This window comes from Macrotis lagotis, chromosome 7 (genome assembly GCF_037893015.1).
Source record: "Macrotis lagotis isolate mMagLag1 chromosome 7, bilby.v1.9.chrom.fasta, whole genome shotgun sequence".
In the NCBI taxonomy this organism is placed as follows: Eukaryota; Metazoa; Chordata; class Mammalia; order Peramelemorphia; family Peramelidae; genus Macrotis; species Macrotis lagotis.
In genome coordinates, this window is record NC_133664.1 from 65,185,578 (window position 1) to 65,197,531 (window position 11,954).

At 37.1% G+C, this 11,954-nt stretch overlaps 1 long non-coding RNA gene across 1 annotated transcript; it reads right to left on the reverse strand.

Annotated features, from left to right (window-relative positions):
• Positions 1-2,533: 2,533 nt before the first annotated feature.
• LOC141493697 (uncharacterized) lies at positions 2,534-10,672 on the reverse strand. The gene is made up of 3 exons (XR_012470293.1): positions 10,310-10,672; positions 9,006-9,140; positions 2,534-2,679 (listed from the first exon to the last, which is right to left on the reverse strand). It is a non-coding gene; the product is annotated as an uncharacterized LOC141493697 (long non-coding RNA).
• Positions 10,673-11,954: the final 1,282 nt, after the last annotated feature.

Here is an 11,954-nt window from a genome sequence, read left to right on the forward strand (position 1 = left end):
GGTCTGATCAATCACAATTGGATACATTCAACTTGATTCTGAAATATTGTGAATGAAAGTTGGCAAACATTCTAAATGGTACTTTATAACTTATCTTACTGCACACCTCATTGTCATTAACCTCTACCTCTCTTTCAACTGCAAAATAAGATATTTGTAAAAGCTCTTTGAAGGGGTGGCTAGGTGGTACAAGTGGATAAAGCGCTGGCCCGGAGTCAGGAGTACCTGGGTTCAAATTCAGGCTCAGACACTTAGTAATTACCTAGCTGTGTGGTCTTGGGCAAGCCACTTAACCCCATTTGCCTTGCAAAATCCTAAAAAAAAAAGGTCTTTGAAAACCTTAAAGAGCCATATAAATACTGGCTATTATTATTATTCTGGAGGAGTCATCAAAACAATATTTCTATTATTATCGAGAAAGTCTCGTCAGTAGACTCCTTTTTGCCTCTGTTCATCATCTCAGTAACTCCCAAACCAAAAATACTCCTCTGGCTACTCTTTTGTGTGATAGTTCCCACTACTGGAAAGTAACCTCCTCAAGGACAGGGACTACCTTGCTTAATATGTGTAATCTAAGTACTTATCATGGTATACCTGCTGAGTTCTTAATAACTGCTTTTCTTCTCCCCATCCATTCATCCACTCATTCATTTATTAGCTCGTCAATTACAATCTTTCTATGACCCATAGCCCCATCCATATAATAAGGACCTAATACATTATCCCTGAATGAATAGAGACTCCTACAAATGAGAAACGGACACTCCTAGCTTCCCTGAAACCCTGGAACTATCTAGACCAACTGCAATAAAGCGGAAAAACCGATTCCTTCAGTCTCATGCAATTTTGAAGAATGCAAAGATTCAGCCGGAATAAAAGTGAAATAGAGCAAAAAAAAAGGTGATAATTCAGCTTCCCCTCAGAATCCTGCCATTTCAGAGAGGAAATGTGTTGAGATATGCATTCTCCTTATCAAGTGCCTCCATTGATCTCCCTCACTAACTACCCTCATCCTGCTTTATTCTGTCAATGCTGACAAAGTCAATGCCTAAAAATATCAGAACCTAGCTGCTTTTAGGAACCTTGCATTCTACACCTTTTTTAAATAAAAGCATTCGAAGAATTAGCTTTCCAATAGAATATAAACTACTCAAGAACAAGCACTCTTGTCTTTATATTTATATTTCTAGTACCTAGATCAGGGTAGGCACTTAATAAATGATTGTAAATATGGATGTGATCTTACATTCTGGGATATAGTATAATTACAACTTTATTAATATTTTTAAATTTAATTTGAAGCCAAAATCATTAAAGGGAAAATTCTTCATTTACTAAGATTAAATTTTGATCAATAGATTCTGCCTTCATTATTTTTTTTTTTTGCCACAAATAGTTTCTATGAAAACAAAATGAGATGGTTCTGCTTGGTCTCTTATTTAAAAGACAAGTTATATTAAAAACTACATACAGAGTATGCATAGAAATATTGGTTCTTTTTAATGCATTTTTGTGACAAAACTTGAAGGATATAAGAGAGCAATTAGAAGCATGACACGAGGGGAGGCTAGGTGGTGTAATGGATAAAGCACCGGCCCTGGAGTCAGGAGTACTTGGGTTCAAATCCGGTCTCAGACACTTAATAATTACCTAGCTGTGTGGCCTTGGGCAAGCCACTTAATCCCATTTGCCTTGCAAAAAACCTAAAAAAAAGCATGACATGGTGGATAGAGAGCCAGTTTTGAAGACATGGGTTAAAGTTCTACCCCTTATATATGGCCCTGAACAAGTACTGTAACTTATTGGTACAAAAGGCAATAAATTACAGAGAACATGTCAACTTGTACTGGTAAAGGGAACTTTTTCGATTAGGAGGACCTTTAATCAAGAAAATTATAGATCTGTTCTCTTATACCTATATGTATATACATACATATGTAAACATATATAAAACTAGAAATTGTTTGTGTTTTGATAATATGCTAGTGTCTGGCTTGGTGTTACCTACAAATTTAAAAAATATACTAAATCTGCCTTCATTAGAATCACTGTTTAAAATGTTAAATACCTCAGGGTCAATGATATCTCCTTAGGGCACACTACCAGATTTTTTCTTGGTCAGCTAGGTGACCAAGAAGATAGGGCATCAGGTCTGGAGTTAGAAAGGCTTAAGTACAAATCCAGCTTCTGAGCTACTAGACTGGAAAAGTCACTTCACCTCTGCCTGCCTCGATTTCCTCAGTTGATGATAATAATAGCACTCACTTCCCACAGTTGCTGTGAGAATAAAATGGGCTAATAATCATAAAGTACTTAACACTGTACCTAGCAGGTACTATACAAATGTTAGCTCTGTTAATATTATTTTCCTCTAATTTGATATCAAATCATTAATCCAAACAGTTAAGGATGTGCCTAAGTATTCTATCAGCTTGCACATATATACATCTTTTTCACAAGAATAGTATTTGACTTTTAAAACTATTTTAGTAAAAATCTAGGCAAATTAACATATTACTTTGATGAAGCTAGCAATATAGTGTCCATCCACTATGATGATCCAGTAGGACTCTAGTCAGGGTTCAGAATTGAGTTACTTCATTATTATGATTATTTGCTGATGAGGATGTTCAATGGGATCGTGTGTGCTTCACACAGAGGCCATCTGCTCCCAGATTCCTAAGAAGAGAAGAGTACGTTATGGTCTGGGATCTACTTCTTCTGGGAGCTAATGGCCTTCTCTTAAGTGGTTACATTAGGTGACTCATGGACAGGATGTTCAGTATTACAGCTCATGATGTCATTTTTTTGGCCTTGATACATCTCAAGAGAATAGTGTGCAGAGGGAGATAGTTGAAAGTTTTTAGAGTAGCATAACTTGGCAAAAATCCACAATCCTGAACCAATCAGCCTATAGAATTTCAAAGTAGAAACTGTGGAATGTACAAGATATAAGCAAGCATTGTAGAATTAATTTATGAGATCTCTCACCTGAGGGCATGCTTTGCAATTACGCTACAATTATGTCCCTCAGAGTCTAATATTAGAAGTTATGTTATATATTTATAGCCCTTCACATTTAAAGCATATTAGATATACATCAAGCACTATCTATCTTGGGGCAGGGATCTTAATTCAACTAGATGGGGGATGTAAATATAAGGAAGAGACATTAGAAGATATATGAATGGATAATGCTATGTTGTAAAAATTAAAGGGACAGTGGGGTGGCTAGGTGACGTAGTGGATAAAGCACCGGCCTTGGAGTCAGGAGTACCTGGGTTCAAATCCAGTCTCAGACACTTAATTGCCTAGCTGTGTGGCCTTGGGCAAGCCACTTAACCCCATCTGCCTTGCAAAAAGAAAAACCTAAAAAAAAATTAAAGGGACAAGACATTGAAAATATGTTGAAGAATCCTTCAATGGCCAGGCCCCCTATTTAGCCACAACTATATCCATATAATTTCTTTGGCTAACCAGTCTAGTAACACTGTCACCTTCTCTAGATATTCAATAATCATAAATTAAATGATATATCCTAGAATTTTGCTGGGATTGAAGTCAAACTTGCTTAGCTATGTCTTGCAGAGTCTATTTCCTTTATTTTTTTTGAAATTCAAGAGAGTATTTACCTTTTCTGACCTTAAGGCACCTCCCTTATTCTCTACAGTATTTCAAAGATCATTGACAGGGATTTTTCATCAATTCCACCTATAAGTTCTTTTAATATGCAGGATATAATACGACTCTTCATCAAGACTTAACCTCATAAATAGCAGCTAAATGTTGTCTATTTCCTTACTTCCCTTGGTACCATCTCCCAAGTGATTATTTTGATTTTTACCTTTCCCTGTCAAAAGATTCTGTTCCTTAGCAGATAGAAGCAAAATTAGAATTGAACAACAATATCTAGAGGGGGATGATCAAGGTGGGGGTGGAGAAAGGCAACTTTGAAACTGTACTAGAGAAGGATTAGCCTGTAGGAACTTGAGAAGCCTTTGGGGAGGCATCGTAGCTATTTTCAGATAGTTGAAAAGTTACCATATAAAAGAAAATGAAGATTAATTTGCTTGTACCCAAAGGTACCAAGGGGCAAAGATAGAAGCAATAGATAGAAAGTAGAGAGAGAGAAATTTCAGTATAATATGTAGAATTTTTTTTTTAGTAGAGTTGTTCAGAAATGGAACAGACTACTTAATAACACAGTGAATTTCCACCACTTGAAATAGATGACTATTTTGGCCGATGCAAATGAAGATGGGTTGAGATAGATGACCTCTGAATTACCTTCCAACTTAGAGATTCCAATGTTCTAATTAAGTCCACCAGTAAGAGAAAAATCAGGTTTAATTCATTAACTTCAGCCTTTTCCTCCATTGCAGTTAATGATAAGTAGCTAATTGACTGATTAAAAGGTTATCTCCTCCTCTTCCAATGCTCACCTTCTGGTAGTGAAATGATCAAAAGAGCAATGGTAGCTCAACTAATCCACATTAGAGCAAAGTAATGAGGAATTTGATGCATTATATTGACTGCTGACACCCCACCCCCAGAAAATGCTCCTAACCACAATTATGTACTTGCCCAGGCTGTTCCTGTCATTCAGATTCCTTTCAAATCAGGCAAATCTTTACCTTATTTCTCCAAGCTATCTTTATTACTCTAATGTAAAGCCATATTCTCTTGTCTTTTGCTAACTCTGGTCTTTCTTTCTTTCTGCCCATTATTCTGAGAGTATCAGATGTTTGGTTTCAGTGTTAGGCTTATGAGTGGAGCAGTGACCATTAATGGAGACTCATTAAGTAGTGAAATACAACAAAGATACCATAAAAAAAAACTGCCAACAAATGCATCTAGTTCTTTTCACTCATTAAATGCAACTAATACTAGTTTCTAATATCTCTATTCTATCAGAAAAATCTCATGAAAAAAGCTATTTTCAATTGTGCCTCTTCTACACCCTCTGCCAATCTGGATTCCAAACCCACATGAAACTGCTTTCTTTATTTTTAGTTAAAGATTTTATTTATTTTGAGTTTTACAATTTTCCTCCAATCTTACTTCCAACCCCCACCCCCCAGAAAGCAATCTGTCAGTCTTTACATTGTTTCCATGCTGTACATTGATCCAAATTGAGTGTGATGAGAGAAATCATATCCTTAAGGAAGAAACATAAAGTATAAGAGATAACAAGATTAAAGGGAATAGTCCTTGGACTTTGTTCAAACTCCACAGTTGTTTCTCTGGATACAGACAGTATTGTCCATTGCAGAGAGCCCCAAATTGTCCCTGATTGTTGCACTTGATGGAATGAGCAAATCCATCAGGGTTGATAATTGCCCCTGTGTTGCTGTTAGGGTGTACCGTGTTTCTCTGGTTCTGCTCATCTCACTCAACCTCAGTTCATGCAAATCCCTCCAGGCTTCCTTGAATTCCCATCCCTCCTCATTTCTAATAGAACAATAGTATTCCATGACATACATAAACCAGTTTTCTAAGCCATTCCCCAACTGAAGGACATTTACTTGATTTCCAATTCTTTGCCACCACAAACAGGGTTGCTATGAATATTTTTGTACAAGTGATCTTTTTACCCTTTTTCATCATCTCTTCAGGGTATAGACCCAATAGTGGTATTGCTGGATCAAATTTTTATTGCCTTTTGGGCGTAGTTCCGAATTTCTCTCCAGAAAGGTTGGATGAGTTCACAGTTCCACCAACAATGTAATAGTGTCCCAGATTTCCCACAACCCTTCCAACAATTATCATTATCCTTTTTGGTTATATTGGCCAGTCTGACACTCTGAGGTGGTACCTCCAAGAAGCTTTAATTCACATTTCTCTAATAAGTAATGATTTAGAGCAATTTTTCATATGACTATGTATTGTTTTGATCTCCTTATCTGTAAATTGCCTTTGCATATCCTTTGACCATTTGTCAACTGGGGAATGGCTTTTTTTTGCAAGGCAAAAGGGGTTAAGTGGCTTGCCCAAGGCTACACAGCTAGGTAATTATTAAGTGTCTGAGACCGGATTTGAACCCAGGTACTCCTGACTCCAAGGCCAGTGCTTCATCCACTACGTCACCTAGCCGCCCCACTACGCCACCTAGCCACCTCCGGGGAATGGCTTTTTAAAAAAAAAATATGATTCAGTTCTCTATATATTTTAGAAATGAGTCCTTTGTCAGAAACATTAGTTGTAAAGATTGTTTCCCAGTTTACTACATTTCTTTTGATCTTGGTTATATTGGTTTTAATCTGTGCAAAAGCTTTTTACTTTAATGTAATTGAAATCATCTAGTTTGTTTTTAGTGATGTTCTTCACCTCTTCCTTAGTTATAAACTGCTTCCCTTTCCATAGTTCTGACAGGTAGACTAGTCCTTGATCTTCTAATTTGCTTATAGTATTGTTCATTATGTCTAAATCCTGTAACTTTTTGGATCTTATCTTGGTATAGGGTGTGAGGTGTTGTTCTAATCTAAGTTTCTTCCATACTAACTTCCAATTTTCCCAGCAGAAACTGCTTTTTCTAAACTTAGCATCACTCTCTTAATTGTAAATTTAATGGCCTCCTCTCGGGTTTCATCTTTCTTGACCTTTTTATAAAAATTGATATTACTAAGCACCTTCTCCTCCCAAATACTTTTTCTTTTCTGGGTTTATGTAATGGCATTCATTCCTGGTTCATCTCATAGCTGTCTGACTTCTCCAAAGTGTCCATTATTTGATTATCACCATGGCATGGTTCTTATCTATGAGCATGCCTCAAGGATCTATCTTAGTCTTCCTTATCTTTTCTTTCAGCACTTTCCCAGTAAACTCATTAGTTCCCAGGGATTCAATTATCATCTCTATACAGATGATTATAAGATCTGCTTATCCAGAACTATCTCTCTCCATAGTGTTATTTCATAAATTGCCTAGTGGATATTTCAAACTCGACATCTCAGAATCATCTTGTATAAAAAATGAACTCTTTCCTCCCAAATCCACCTATAATCTAATCTTCCCTATTAATGTTAAGGACAACACATTTCTTCCAGTCATTGAAATGTACAACCTTGCTGTCATCACTGACTACATACTCTTTCTCATCCCAAATAATCAAAGAGTTGCCCTATCTTATATTTGTCTTCACAACATCCTTCAAGAATAAGCTCTTCTATCTACTTCCACATTTACTGTCTTAGGTTTTAACTTCATAATCTCAAACTTGAACTATTATAATGGCTTCCTAAGTGTCCTCCCTGACATGTGTCTACTGACTTCAATCCATCCTCCAAAAAACTGCCTAAGTGATTTCCCTAAGAATGTGCATCTGACCATGTCACTCTTCTATTCAATAAACCCTAAAAGCTGCTTCTAAGATACTTCTTATATCTAATATAAGCTCTTCTTCCGGGCATTCAAAATTTTTACAGTTTGGTTCCTCTCTAACTGTCCAACCTTCTTATATTTGAGTTAGCTTGTACTCAACAATTCAGTCATACTGGCCTCCCCAACCTATATTTTGATTCATTTGCATATATGTTATATAAATGTGTAATCTCCCCAATTAGAATGTAAACTCCATGAGAGCATGGAATATTTCACTTTTGCCTCTGTAACTCCATTATTTAACCCAGTGCCTGGCTCAGGAAATGTCTTTTGAAATTGGGGAAGGTCTTCACCTTTCTAAAGATAATAGAAATTATTTCTTATTATATAAACATCTTTATATCTAGGCAATCCATAGACATTTATTTAGCACTAGACGTTGTGCTAAACATTGAGAATTCCAAGAAAGGCAAAAGAAAATCAAGAGAGGGAGGGGATATTAAGGAAGATCATTGACCATTAAGTTTTAAAATATTAAGAAAGGATCCTGAAATTTGAAGTAAAATCCCGATGATAAAAGCAAATATAGTATATACTAACAGAATAGTATTTCTTACTTGTCAGAAATCCAACTTCATTACCCAAGAACATATCATTAGTAGAAATTCAATTTGAAAATGACTTTTTGGTAAAAATACTGCAGTGATTTTCATACCAGTAAACAATGACCCTGCATCTGGAACCACCTTTTGTTTATATATAAGCTTCTTCATTGCTCCAAGTTCTCTTAACACTTTGAATTGAGTATTTCCTTCACTTTGTGCTTTGAGCTGAGATAAGCAAAATCTCTTCTATCCTGAAATAACTGACTCTCTTCACCAGTGATGTCAGAAACCCTGATTGAACTGGGCCTTCCTGGAGCTCTCCAACCCTGATGTCTGACTTTAGGAGGAAGAGGCTCTTATTTAAATGCATCTTTTGTAACATGGGTAATCGAGGAGAAAATTACCGTTGGAGGAAATGGCTCTGAGTGCACATATACTTTTTCTTCTTCCCTATTACCCCAATTCATCCCAACCCCCTGGTTCACACATCACTAAAGTTACTTTTTAATGAAACAAGGCTGAGCTTTAATGTTGCCCTCCTTGCACATCTGGAGACATTTGCTTGAAAAGAAAAATTATCTCTAACAGTAGATAATTTGCTTTTTAGTCAGGGGCCTTTATTTCCCCATATACTGCATTTTCCTGACTTTCATCCTCTATCTAATTTTCTGGAAGTGCACATCCTAAGCACAGTAGAAAAGGGGGAATAAGAGAGAACACATTCATCATTAAAGAGAGGAAAACGGAAATAGAAAAATGATGATGACCTGGCATTAGTTGAACAATCTCCCCATTCTCTCCCCAAAGTTTTGTTTTTGAATAGTCTAGGAAAGTCAAGCTGGCCTTAAATGATCTAAACATAGTAATTCTGCATTGTGCTTTCTTTTAACTTTGGCATATGAACAAGGTCATGAGTGGCTCCAGTTGTTGGGCTACAGTATGTATGGAGCCTAAGAGAGGAGGCAAGTAGGGGATGAGGAGTATCTATTCAGATAGTCACGTAAACCCAAAATCTGAAAATTTATATATTCATAAGACAAGGGAGCATTTTCAGTCATGATATGATTTGGGCTTACTTACCTTTTCTGCTCTGAGTAGCATCCAAGCATCCTTTCCAAAGGTCTGAGGCAAATTATGAAATACAAAGTATATTTTCATGCTTTTCTACTTTCTCTTTCAACATTTCCTTTCTCCTTTCCAATCAGTCTATTTCCCCTGTAATACATACATACATATAAGCATATATATTTATATGTAATCACATATGAATCTCTCTAATCCTTCCATCCTCCCCAACACATACATACATACATGCATGCTCCTTTCCAATCACTCTAACTTTCCCCAAAACATACATAGAGACATGCTCAAAGAGAAATCATGCATATATCTCAGTTGCCCAAGAACATTTTATTCTTTTTCTCTTTTTTTCCAATTACATGTAAAGATAGCTATCAATATTCATTTTTTTGGTAAGATTTTTGAGTTGTACTTTTTTCTCTCTCCTTTTCTTCCCTCCTGCCTCCCCTTGACAGCAAATAATCTGATAAAGGTTATACATGTACGACTATGGGAAAAGACATAAAACATAAAGGAAATTTAAAAAAAAATTTTAAAAAGTATTCTTGGTCTACATTCAGACTTCATAGTTCTTTAGATGTGGATGGTGTTTTCCCTCACAAGTCTTTTGGAATTGTCTTGGGTCATTATATCACTGAGAAGAGCTAAGTCTAGCATAGTTGATCTTCAAACAATGTTTCTGTTAATGTCTACAAAGTTCTCCTGGTTCTGCTCACTTCCCTCAGCATCAGTTCAGTCCAAGTTCACTTTTTACAGGACCCTGATAATTATAGTGGAAGGAAGGAAGGAAGGAAGGAAGGAAGGAAGGAAGGAAGGAAGGAAGGAAGGAAGGAAGGAAGGAAGGAAGGAAGGAAGGAAGGAAGGAAGGAAGGAAGGAAGAGAGGGAGGGAGGAAGGAAGGAAGGAAGGAAGGAAGGAAGGAAGGAAGGAAGGAAGGAAGGAAGGAAGGAAGAGAGGGAGGGAGGAAGGAAGGAAGGAAGGAAGAGAGGGAGGGAGGAAGGAAGGAAGGAAGGAAGGAAGGAAGGAAGGAAGGGAGGAAGGAAGGAAGGAAGGAAGGGAGAGAGGGAGAGAGGGAGGGAGGGAGGAAGAAAGCTTAAATGTTCAAAGAAATTAATCTCTAAAACTAAATGTTGCAAAGAAAATACCTACTTGCTATGAGAAAGAGGAGATCTACTCTTTAATGAACTTGTAGAATATGGGAGTTGAGAAAGCAGAAGGGAATTTCCACACTGGACATTTCCCCATATTGGGAAGTCCCATATTGAGAGTCTGGAATAGCAACATCATGCATACACACACACCTACCTTTCTCTTTTTATAGAGCTGTCATTGGCCATCTTGTATTGAAAGTTTCTCTTTCATGATCTAATCTAGTTTCATATCACTTCAGATAGTAAAGCATGATTTCCATCATTCAATGATAATATTTTGCCTCCTTGAGGCAGTTTTTTAGATGCATAGCTTTTTAAAGGATCTTTCTTCAGGGAGAATTCCTCAGAAGACAGACAGCTGTGTGATCCCAAGTCAGATTTGCTTGACTTGGTCTGACCTCTCCTGCTGTCTCAGTCATGGCCTCTCATAATAGATCTATGATTGTTACCCTGAGCAGCAAGGACAGATTGGTTGAGTCAGCCATGCCTTCTAAATATGGGTCTGGTCATGCTTGACTCTTGACAAACAGAACCTCCATTGACTTCAAAACAAGGAATGTCAGTTGGAGAGTTGTATCACGAAAAAGCTCTACATTCTGTCACAGAATCTTAGGCAATGGCATTGCTAGGTGATGGAGAAGATAGAGCACTAGGCTCAGGAAGACCTGAATTTAAACCTGGTCCATAAGTTGGGTGACTCAAAACAAGACATTTAACCACTGTCTGCCTCAGTTTCCCCTTCTGTAAAATGGGGGTAATAATAGAACCTACCCACCAGGAGTATTATGAGGGCAAATGGAGATATCTTTGAAGCATTTTGTGAATGTTAAATTACAATAAAAATGCTTCCTATTGTTATCACATCATTCATATATACCATAGAGTTGTGATTGAAACTTACATATTTCTGCATAAGCAATGCACCAGAGAAACCACACTCATAAAATAAGACACCATGGCAGGACAATAGTCTTTTTGGAATCCCAACTTCCTTCAAGACTCTTGTTATTCCATCTTCTACCATAGTCTTTTCCCAATCCACCCTCACTCCTATTTGCCAGTGTATTGCCCTCTGAGATTAGCTTCCAGCAACTCTGCATATATATATATATATATATATATATATATATATATATTTAATGGTTGTTTGACTTGTGCCCAGTCACCTAATAGGGAGGCATCTACATGAGATTTGCAAAAGACTTGCTTCTAGGAGGACTAATACAAGTGTGGCCTAGCACATGGTTAAGAGCAGCCTCTCTTCATTGGCTACATTGGATCATCTGGCTGAGACATAGTCACTCTCTCAAGTGCAATCTGAGGCTGAAGGACTGAGGGTATAGTAGCATTAGCCTGGGCAGAGAGCGACCACCCTCCCCTTAGAGCCCGTGGACCATGTTTATATCAATCAACATTTACTGAGTACCTGCTATATGCTTGACATTGATCTGGATGCTGAAGAAAACAGAAAACTAAATAGTCAATGACACAAACCCCCTACACTGTAGGAGCTTGAGATTTACTTATAAAAAACACATCCATTCACATTAAAGATAACTTATTAAACTCAGTAGCAGTTAGGTTAAGTTTCTTCTACAGTTCCAAAGGCACTTAGATTTAAATTAGGGCCCTTATAATTACTCTCTTATCTTGGGAGAAGTCATTTTAAACCATCCCTACCATGATTGAGTCTCAGTTTCCTCTACAAAATGCAGTGGTTGAATTAAATTACCTCTAAGAACAATAAATCTATGGTCCAAATTGTCAGTGAAATACCATGAATGTGTGGGTAATAATTG